Below are 12,025 nucleotides of genomic sequence, written 5' to 3'. Positions count from 1 at the left end.
AACCCATAAACCATTGAGTTGGATAAATGCTTTCTTTTTTAAATTAGATATAAATGATACCAGCTGCAGTGGTGTGCTGGTAAATGTTTAACAACAGATTCGCAGATAAAAAAAAAGCTTTGACAAATTATTAACGTTTTCTTCATTACTTTTATAAGTCTAGAAAATTAGGCAAAACAATAAAGAAAAAGCTTTGACAAATTATTAACGTTTTCTTCATTACTTTTATAAGTCTAGAAAATTAGGCGAAACTAATTTATAGTGTTTGCCAATTTTATGGTGTAAATACTCCTACTGTGGTTGATTTCAAGGTACCAATGTGACATCACTGAAGGTGGAGTTGGAAAGAGATGTGCAAGTATACCATTCGTTGTAAAGTGTTTCCACCGTACAGATACAGTAGACATAAATAACATGCTGGAGTGCAGTGGCACAATCATAGCTCACTGTAACCTTGAACTCCTGGGCTGCAGAAATCCTCTTGCCTCAGCCTCCCAAGTAGCTAGGAATATGGGCATGCCACTCCACCTAGCTCATCCATCTTTAAAATTTTTTTGTAGAGATGGGCTCTTGCTATGTTGCCCAGACTGGCCTTGAACACCTGGCCTCAAAGGATCCTCCTGCCTTGGCCTTCCAAAGTGTGGGATTACATGCATAAGCCACTGCACTTGGCCCCAAATTTAGTTTATTTAAATGCAGGTATATATAATTTCATTTTTAATAATGACTGTTTTTTAACAACTGGCTCACAAAATTCTTGAAAATTAAAAAGGGGCTTTTATGAACTGGTGTAAGCTGGCTCTAGGGGAGCCCTGGATGTACTGAAATATATTTTAGTAAGCATAATTCAGTATATAATTTTTCATATTCAGTGGAAGAAACAGTGGCATGTGGTGTGGTACAAACAAGGAAGTCCAGGGGGAATTCCTCATGCTGACATGTCTTTTTGGATATTTGGTAAATGATTAAGCCCTGAAACTCTGTCTAAGAGCAATGCTAAGCAACTAATTAATAAAGTTATAAAGGTATCTAGACCTGGATGAGAAATCCAGACTTTCCTCTTTTCATCTGTACTCTTTTCTCTTTACCACTCCCTTGTTTGGCCCTGTATTTTATTTTATCCCTTCTTTTTCTCTCCATTTCTTTCTTGTTCTTTGCTTTCCATCCGAATTTCCTCTGTTTGTTTTTCCCGTTCTTTCTCTTTTTTGCTTTCTTCTTTTGATCGTCTCTTTCTGGTGCTTTTCTCTTCCATTTCTCTCTTTTTCTCTTTAATTTTTCTTTAATATTTATTTGTCCTCCTTTTCTCCCCGTCACATCTCTAATATATACACAATTCCTTTCCTGTCCTTAAAGCCTCTGAGATAATTTCTGAGGATGCAGGTCCTGAGTGATCGCTCTTACAAGAGGACCATTTCCAGAGTGAGCAGGGTCAGTTGAAAAGGGAAGTGAGGGCTGGAGTCAGGGGGTAGCACACGGCGAAATGAGAGATGAGAAATATCAATATTTGGCATCATTAGGGGAAGTTTTGTGGGTACATTAGAGTTCAAGTTTGTTGGCTAATTGTAGGACTGTCATTTATTCACCTGAAGCTCTAGTTCTATTTGCCCAATATGGTAGCCACTAGGCATGTATGGCTATTGGATGCTTGAAATGTGACAAGCCTGAATTGAAATGTGCTGTAAGTGTAAAATATACACCAGGATTCAGAGACATGAATATAAAAAGAGAATGTCAGGAGACTGATCCAAGATGGCTGAATAAGAACAGCTCCGGAGTGCTGTTCCCAGCGACAGTGGCACAGAGGGTGAGTGCTCACTGCATTTCCAAACAAGTTTTCACTGCCCATAGACCAGGAGATTCTCTGGCTGAAAAGTGCTACGAGTTTTCAGCACTGCAGTTTCAGCTGGTGCCCTGTCAGCGCACAGAAATTCACACAAGTCTGGGCTGCCTTTTCAGCTGGCACCGAGAAAACCTGGGAAATAGAGCCACTCATTCAACTGAAAGGGATGGGGCTAAGATAGGGAGCCAGGGGAACAAAACGAGCAATCTGAAATGCTCTGGATTGAGAGTTTCACAGCAAGCGCAGCTGGACCCAGGAGTATCCAGCTCAGTGGGGGGAAGGGCATCCCACACTACCAAGGCAGTCTGCCAGGAGCCATGACCGAGGCAGTTCACACATCAACAGGGCAGAGTCTGCAGCAGCTTAGCAATGCCTCTGCTGGCAGACTGTGACTAGACTACTCTATAAAAAAAGGCAGCAGCACAACAAGGACTTATAAATAGAGCTGACCTTCCTAGGACACAGCACCTGGGAAAAGAGGCGGTTATGAGTTCAGCTGCAGCAGATTTAAAGGTACCTGCCCAGCAGCTCTGCACGGAACAGCGGAGCTCCCAGCACAGCACTTGAGCTCTTATAAGGGACAGACTGTCTTTTTAAGAAGCTCCCCAACCCCCCATATACACAAAGAGACACCTCATAAAGGGGAGCTCAGGCCGACATCAGGCAGGTACCCTTCTGGGATTAGGACAGCAGAGGAAGAAACCTGCAGCAACCCTTGCTGTTCTGCAGCCCCTGCGGGTGATCCCCAGGTGAACAGGGTCTGGAGTGGACCTCCAGTGGTCCTGCAGCAGAGGAGCCTGACTGTTAGAAGGAAAACTAAGAAGCAGAAAGAAATAGCTTCAACATCAACAAAAAGGACATCCAGTGAGAGACCCCATCTGAAAGTCACCAACTACAAAGACCACAGGTAGATAAAACCACTAAAATGGGAAGAAACCAGCACAAAAGGGAGGAAAACACCAAAAACCAGGACACCTCTCCTCCTCCAAGGGATCAAAACCCCTCACCAGCTAGGGATCAAAGACGGATGGAGAATGAATTGGATGAATTGACAGAAACAGGCTTCAGAAGGTCGGTAATAACAAACTTCTCATAGCTAAAAGAACATGATCTAACCCAATGCAAATAAACTAAGAACCTTGAAAAAAGGTTAGATGAGATGTTAACTAGGATAAACAGCTTAGAGAAGAATATAAATGACTTGATGGGGCTGAAAAACACAGCACGAGAACTTCGTGAAACATACACAAGTTTCAATAGCTGAATTGATCAAGTAGAAGAAAGGATATCAGAGACTGAAGATCAACTCAATGAAATAAAACAAGAAGGCAAGAATAGAGAAAAAAGAGTGAAAAGAAATGAAAAAGCCTCCAAGAAATATGGGACTATGTGAAAAGACGAAATCTATGTTTGATAGGTGTACCCAAATGTGACAGAGAGAATGAATCCAAGCTGGAAAACACTCTTCAGGATATTATCCAGGAGAACTTCCCCAATCTAGCAAGGCAGGCCACCATTCAAGTACAGGAAATACAGAGAACACCACAAAGATATTCCTCAAGAAGAGCAACCCCAAGGCACATAATCATCAGATTCACCAGGTTGAAATGAAGGAAGAAACACTAAGGGCAGCAAGAGAGAAAGGTCAGGCTACCCACAAAGGGAAGCCCATCAGACTCACAGCAGATGACTCAGCAGAAACCCTACAAGCCAGAAGAGAGTGGGGACCAATATTCAACATCCTTAAAGAAAAGAACTTTCAACCTAGAATTTCATATCCAGCCAAACTAAGCTTCATAAGTGAAGGAGAAAGAAAATCCTTTATGGACAAGCAATTGCTGAGAGATTTCATCACCACCAGGCCTGCCTTACAAGAGCTCCTGAAAGAAGCACTAATCAAGAAAAGGAACAATCAGTACCAGCCCCTCCAAAAATGTACCAAATGGTAAAGACCATTGACACAATGAAGAAAATGTGTCAACTAACAGGCAAAACAACCAGCTAGCATCAAAATGGCAGGATCAAATTCACACATAAATTAACCTTAAATGTAAATGGGCTAAAGGCCCCAATCAAAAGACACAGACTGGCAAATTGGATAAAAAATCAAAACCCATTGATGTGCTGTATTCAGGAAACCCATCTCACATGCAAGGACACACATAGGCTAAAAATAAATGGATGGGGGAAGATTTATCAAGCAAATGGAGAGCAAAAAAAAAAAAAAAGCAGGAGTTGCAATCCAAGTCTCTGATAAAATGGACTTTAAACCAGCAAAGATTAAAGGAGACAAAGAAGGACATTACATAAGGGTAAAAGGATCAATGCAACAAGAAGAGCTAACGATCCTAAATATATATGCACCCAATACAGGAGCACCCAGATTCATAAAGCAAGTTCTTAACAACCTGCAAAGAGACTTAGAATACCACACAGTAATAGCAGGAGATTTTTAACACTCCACTGTCAATATTGGAAAGATCAACGAGACAGAAAATTAACAAAGATATCCAGGACTTGAACTCAGATCTGGACCAAGTGGACCTAATAGACATCTACAGAAATCTCCACCCCCAAACCCACAGAACATACCTTTTTCTCAGCACCACATGTTACCTACTCTAAAGTCGACCACATAATTTGAAGTAAATCACTCCTCAGCAAATGCAAAAGAATGGAAATCATAGCAAACAGTCTCTCAGACCACAGTGCAATCAAATTAGAAATCAGAATTAAGAAACTATCTCAGAACCACACAACTTCATGGAAACTGAACAACTGGCTCCTGAATGTCAACTGGATAAACAATGAAATGAAGGCAGAAATAAAGATGTTCTTTGAAACCAATGAGAATGAAGATACAACATACCAGAATCTCTGGGACACATTTAAAGCAATGTCTAGAGAGAAATTTATAGCAATAAATACCCATCAGAGAAGTGAAGAAAGATAAAAAATTGACACTGTATCATCAAAATTGAAAAAACTAGAGGAGCAAGATTTAAAAAAAAAAAAAAAAAAAAAACTCAAAAGCTAGCAGAAGACAAGAAATAACCAAGAACAGAGCAGAACTGAAGGAGATAGACACACACACAAAAATCCTTCAAAAAATCAATAAATCCAGTAGCTGGTTTTTTGAAAAGATCAACAAAATGGACAGACCACTAGCCAGATTAATAAAAAAGAAAAGGGTGAAGAATCAAATAGATGCAATAAAAAATGATAAAGGTGATATCACCACTGACTCCACAGAAATACAAATTACAATCAGAGACTACTACAAACAAATCTATGCACATAAACTAGTAAACCTGGAAGAAATGGATAAATTTCTGGACACTTGCACCTACCCAAGCCTAAACCAGGAAGAAGTTGAAACCTTGAACAGACCAATAACAAGGGCTGAAGTTGATGCAGCAATTAACAGCCTACTAACCAAAAAAAGTCCAGGTCCAGACAGGTTCACAGCTGAATTCTACCAGATGTACAAAGAGGAGCTGGCACCATTCCTTCTGAAACTATTCAAAACAATCCCAAAAGAGGGAATACATCCCAAATCATTTTATGAGACCAACATCATCCTGATATCAAAACCTGGCAGAGACTCAACAAAAAAAGAAAACTTCAGGCCAATATCCATGATGAATATAGATGCAAAAATCTTCAATAAAATACTGGCAAACCGATTGCAACAGCACATCAAAAAGCTTATCATCACGATCAGGTAGGCTTCATTCTGGGGATGCAAGGCTGGTTCAACACATGCAAATCTATAAGTGTAATCAACCACATAAACTGAACCAAAGACAAAAACCACATGATTATCTCAATAGATACAGAGAAGGCCTTTGACAAAATTCAACAGCCCTTTATGCTAAAAACTCTCAATAAACTAGGTATTGAAGGAACATATCTCAAAAGAACAAAAGCTATGTACGACAAACCAACAGCCAACATCATACTGAATGGGCAAAAACTGGAAGCATTCCCTTTGAAATCTGGCATTAGATAATGATGCCCTCTCTCACCACTCCTATTCAATATAGTATTGGAAGTTCTGGCCAGAGCAATAAGGCAAGAAAAAGAAATCAAGGGTATTCAATTAGGAAAAGAGGAAGTCAAATCATCTCTACTTGCAGATGACATGATTGTATATTTAGAAGACCTTATCATCTCAGCTCAAAGTCTCTTTAAACTGATAAGCAACTTCAGCAAAGTCTCAGCATGCAAAATCAATGTGCAGAAACCACAAGCATTTCTATACACCAATAACAGACTAACAGAGAGCCAAATCATGAGTGAACTCCCATTCACAAATACTACAAAGAGAATAAAATACCTAGGAATACAACTAACAAAGGACATAAAGGACCTCTTCAAGGAGAACTACAAACCACTGCTCAATGAAATAAGAGAGGACACAAACAAATGGAGAAACATTCCATGCTCATGGTTAGGAAGAATCAATACTGTGAAAATGGCCATACTGCCCAAAGTAATCTATAGATTCAACGCTATCCACATCAAGCTACCATTGACCTTCACAGAACTGAAAAAAAAAAAAAAAACACGCCTTAAACTTCATATGGAACCAAAAGAGAGCCCACATAGCCAAGTCAATTCTAAGCAAAAAGAACAAAGCTGGAGGCATCACACTACCGGACTTCCAACTATACTACAAATCTACAGTAATCAAAACAGCATGATACTGGTACCAAAACAGAGATATAGACCAATGGAACAGAACGGTGGCCTTGGAGGCAATGCCACACATCTACAACCATCTGACCTTTGACAAACCTGACAAAAACAAGCAATGGGGACATGATTCCCTGTTTAATAAATGTTGGGAAAACTGGCTAGCAGTGTGTAGAAAGCAGAAACTGGACCCCTTCCTGACACCTTACACTAAAATTAACCCCAGATGGATTAAAGACTTAAATGTAAGATCTAACACCCTAAAAACCCTAGAAGAAAACCTGAATGGTTATTCAGGACATAGGCATAGGAAAGGACTTCATGACTAAAACACCAAAAGCATTGGCAACAAAAGCCAAAATAGACAAATGGGACCTAATTAAACTCCAGAGCTTCTGTACAGCAAAAGAAACAATCATTAGAGTGAACCAGCAACCAGCAGAATGGGAAAAATTTTTTGCAATCTACCCATCTGACAAAGGGCTAATATCCAGAATCTACAAAGAACTAAAACATATTTACAAGAAAAACAAACAAACCCATCCAAAAGTGGGCAAAGGATATGAACAGACATTTTTCAAAAGAAGACATATATGAGGCCAACAAACATATGAAAAAGTGCTTATCATCACTGATTATTAGAGAAATGCAAATAAAAACCACACTGAGATACCACCTCATGCCAGTTAGAATGGCGATCATTAAGCCGGGTGCAGTGGCTCACTCCTGTAATCGCAGCACTTTGGGAGGCTGAGGTGGGTGGATCACAAGGTCAAGAGATCGAGACTATCCCGGTCAACATGGTGAAACCCCATCTCTACTAAAAATACAAAAAAAAACAAAAAACAAAAAACTAGCTGGGCATGTTGGTGCATGCCTGTAATCCCAGGTACTTAGGAGGTTGAGGCAGGAGAATTGCTTGAACCCAGGAGGTGGAGGTTGCGGTGAGCCGAGATTGTGCCATTGCACTCCAGTCTGGGTAACAAGAGCAAAACTCCGTCTCAAAAAAAAAAAAAAAAAAAAAGAATGGCAATCATTAAAACATCTAGAGACAACAGATGCTGGAGAGGATGTGGAGAAATAGGAACACTTTTACACTGTTGGTGGGAGCGTAAATTAGTTCAACCATTGCAAAAGACAGTGTGGCGATTCCTCAAGGACCTAGAAATAGAAATTCCATTTGACCCAGCAATCCCATTACTAGGTATATACCCAAAGGATTATAAATCATTCTATTATAAGGATACATGCACATGTATGTACATAGTGGCACTGTTTACAATAGCAAAGACCTGGAACCAACCCAAATACCCATCGACAATAGACTGGACAAGAAAAATGTGGTACATATACACCATGGAATACTATGCAGCCATAAGAAGTGATGAGTTTGTGTCCTCTGTAGGGACATGGATGAATCTGGAAACCATCGTTCTCAGCAAACTGACACAAGAACAGAAAATCAAACACTGTGTGTTCTCACTCATAGGTGGGTGTTGAACAATGAGAACACATGGACACAGGAAGGGAAGCATCACACACTGGGGTCTGTTGAGGGGGGGGCAAGGGTGAGACAGCGGGGGTGGGTGGGGAGGTCGGGGAGGGACAACATGGGGAGCAATGCCAGATGTAGGTGATGGGGGGAATGGAGGCAGCAAACTGCATTGCCATGTGTGTACCTATGCAACAATCCTGCATGATCTGCACGTGTACCCCAGAACCTAAAGTACAATTAAAAAAAAGAGAGAGAGAGAGAATGTCAAATGTCTTTGCTAGTTATTTTTTATATTGAATACTTGTGAAATAATATTTTAATGTGGTGAATTATATAAAATATATGATTAATTTCACCCTTTTTTGGTCTTTTTAATGTTATCAAATCTCTTCAAAATATTTTAGGTTCCTAGTACATATCTAGGATTATTTTATTTTTCTTCTATTTATTTATTTAGAGAGAGAGTTTTGCTCTTGTTGTCCAGGCCAGGGTGCAATGGCATGATCTCGGCTCACTGCAACCTCTGTCTGCCTCTTAGTGTCAAGCAATTCTGCTGCCTCAGCCTCCTGTGGGATTACAGGCACTTGCCACCACGCTGGCTAATTTTTGTATTTTTAGTAGAGACAGGGTTTCACCATGTTAGCCAGGCTGGTCTCACCTCGGGTGATCCACCTGCCTTGGCCTCCCAAAGTGTTGGGATTATAGGCGTGAGCTACCACATCCAGCCAGGATCGTTTTATTTGTTTGAACAAAAATGTTCTCCCCTCCCTATACTCAAATGTAATAAATGAACGACAAATTATTTAAATTTCCTAACCATGTGAGAATTTTGTTACTTTTCATTTATTTTTCAGAAATAGGATTCAGGAAAAAAACAAAACAAAACAAACAAAATAAAACCTTTGTCGCTATTTTCACTTGCTGATACCAGTAATTAAAGTAAAGGAGATTTCCCCAACTAACACATGCTCCACACTAGACTCTGAGCCACCTGCAGGGCCCTAGGGAGAATGCAAGCCAGGCCCTTCCCTCCACCCGGGAGTAGCTCTACATCATGTGACTATCTTACCAGCCCTCTTAAAGGCAAGAACTACAAAAATAGGCCAGGCACGGTGGCTTATGCCTAAAATCCCAGCACTTTGGGAGGCCAAGGTTGGTGGATCACCTGAAGTGAGGAGTTCAAGACCAGCCTGGCCAACATGGTCAAACCCCATCTCTACCAAAAATACAGAATTAGTTGAGTATAATGGCACATACCTGTAATCCCAGCTACTTGGGAGGATGAGGCAGGAGAATCACTTGAACCCAGGAGGCAGAGGTTGCAGTGAGGTGCGATCATGCCACTACACTCCTGCCGGGGTGACAGTGTGAGACTGTCTCAAAATAAAAATAAAAATAAAATAGGCTAGCAGACTATAAGGTGGTCATGAATCCTCTGCCCAATAGAGATGTTCCGTCTTACATAGTGAGGCAAAGATCTGATCAGATTTCCCGTCTTGGGGCAAGTATTCTCAGAGTGAGCCTCAGCCCTGACTATAAGCCATGAGCGTGGGAAAAGGCTGTAGGAAGACACATGTAGAAGCAAAGGCAGCAATTAAGAGAAGTGGGTAATAGAAAGAGAAGCAGATTGAGGAAGAATCAAAGAAAAGTCAAGTCATAGATAAAGTGGAGAGCAGCCCAACAAGACAGTCTGACCACCATGGCTGCTCTGGGAGTCCCCAGAAGCCACTGCTCCAGGTCTTTACAGGGTCTGGCTGGGCTGCTGTGTTTCCTCACCACTTCTAGTGTCTTTAAAATAAACCTCCATCCCCTTGTGGTAACCCAGGGTTTTCTGTTCATCGCAACTTACATATGAAGGCAGAATCAGAGCAGGCCCATGTCTGCAATCAGAGGAAGGCATTACAGGGGAAGTGAGTGTGTGAGTGTGTGTGTGTGTGTGTGCCCACATGCATGCAGGTGTGTAGAGGGCGGGAGGGATGTTTGTTTGAAAGGAATAAAAGTATTACATCTTAAAGTTATTAGCACATACGGTTCTGAGCATACTATTCTCAGTTGCTAGTTGTGAATAAGGATTTAAATGTTTTAGAAATCTCAGGTGAAGGCAGAGAGTATTACATCATCTCTTGGGCATCCGGAGTCGTGAAAAAATTGTAGGCTTTGGAAGCAGACTGTTAGTTTTGAATCTTGGCTCCATCCTCTACTGGATGATGACTTTGGGCCAGTTTCTTGTTCTCTCTCAGGCAGTTTCTTCAGCCGTCGAATGGGAATAAAGTATACATTCTAAGTAGTTTGTGGTGATGATTAGCCAATATCTTGTGTGCAATACTTTCTGCACTTAGGAAGTAAATGCAAGCTTAATGATAATGATTAGATGGCACAGACAACAACTCCTTACTTGGCTCAACTTGTTTTTGGTAGACAAATGTAAAAACACGTAAAGAAAACTCCATTTACTGACAATAAAGTATTTAAACATGCTGGTCTCTGGGAAAAGGAAGAGTATGTCTTTGGACGACAAAAATCCCAAGTGATTATTTTTCCTTGAGACTGCAATAGACAATGTTTGTGTGCTGATCAGAGTAGTTTGAGAATTTCTGAACTGAAAAAGATGTCAGAACTTAGTTCATCCAACAAGCTAGGAATACCCTCTTCAACATTCCCGACACCTGTCTTCCCGTGTCTGTGTAATGTACACGTTTGTATATGTTTAGGTGAGCAGCAGAGCTGGTTTTGTTTTGCTGTTGTTTTTCTTTATACAGCTACTTATTCTGTGATTTTCCCCTAAAATGTATGTGGAAATATATACACTACATTTTAATTAAAAAACCCCAATATGACAGTTTAAAAAAATGTATTTTAAGAACCCACGCACTCCCCCATTTTGCACGACAGAAATCTATTATAATCATTCATGTTTAAATTGATCGTTCCTCCTGTGGACAAATCTATTTGGAAATTTTCTTCTTTACTTGTGATCTCCAGCAGTCACCTAAATCTTAAGTCGAGTATGAAAAAAACCTCAAAAATGTTGCTTTAAAAATTGATTTGTACTTTGCAATCTACATTTTTAAAAATACGATGTTTGTTTTACCATTTCACTTCAAGACAAGGCCTCTAGATCAGTGGTCTTCAATCTTTTTGGCACCAAAGACCAGTTTCATGGAAGACCGTTTATCCAGGTTTGGAGATGGAGGTGAGATGGTTTCAAGATGATTCAAGCATATCACATTTACTTTATTTCTATTATTATTACATTGTAATATAATATACAATAAAATAATTATACAACTAACTATAATGCAGAATCAGTGGAAGCCCTGAGCCTGTTTTCCTGCAGCTAGATGGTCCCATCTGGGGTAATGGGAGATGGTGAGAAATCACCAGACATTAGATTCTCATAAGGAGCATGTAACCTAGATCCCTCACATATGCAGCTCACAGTAGGGTTTGCGCTCCTATGAGAATCTAATGCTGCTGTTCATTTGACAGGAGGTGGAGCTCAGGTGGTAATTTGAGCGATGGGGAGTGACCGTAAATACAGATGAAGCATCACTTGCTTACCCACCACTCACCTCTTGCTGTGTGGCTCAGTTCCTCATAGGCCATGAACTAGTTCCTGTCTGTGGCCCAGGGGTTGGGGACCCCTGCTCTAGATAACTCCTTTCTACCCTCTTTCTGCTAGATTGCTGAAATTATGGAGCCACCATTCCTATTCCTGCTAATCATCACATGACTGCCCCTCCAACTGATGAAAGGGATAACTGACCTGCACCTTGAAGAAAGGCATCATCAAAGTGCTCTAAGATGCTGTAGAAAACCAGTATGGTGGTTCTGCAAGAAATTAAACAGAATGGTCATATGATCCACAAATTCCACTTCTAGGTATAGACTCAAAAGATGTTAAGCACCAACTTAAACAGATGTTTGTACACCATGTTCATAGCAGCATTAGTCACAAAAGCCAAAAGGTGAAAACAACCCCAATGTCCATT

Source organism: Saimiri boliviensis, chromosome 3 (genome assembly GCF_048565385.1).
Source record: "Saimiri boliviensis isolate mSaiBol1 chromosome 3, mSaiBol1.pri, whole genome shotgun sequence".
Taxonomy (NCBI): domain Eukaryota; kingdom Metazoa; phylum Chordata; class Mammalia; order Primates; family Cebidae; genus Saimiri; species Saimiri boliviensis.
The sequence above is the reverse complement of the archived record's forward strand: the minus strand, read 5'-3'. Positions refer to the sequence as shown.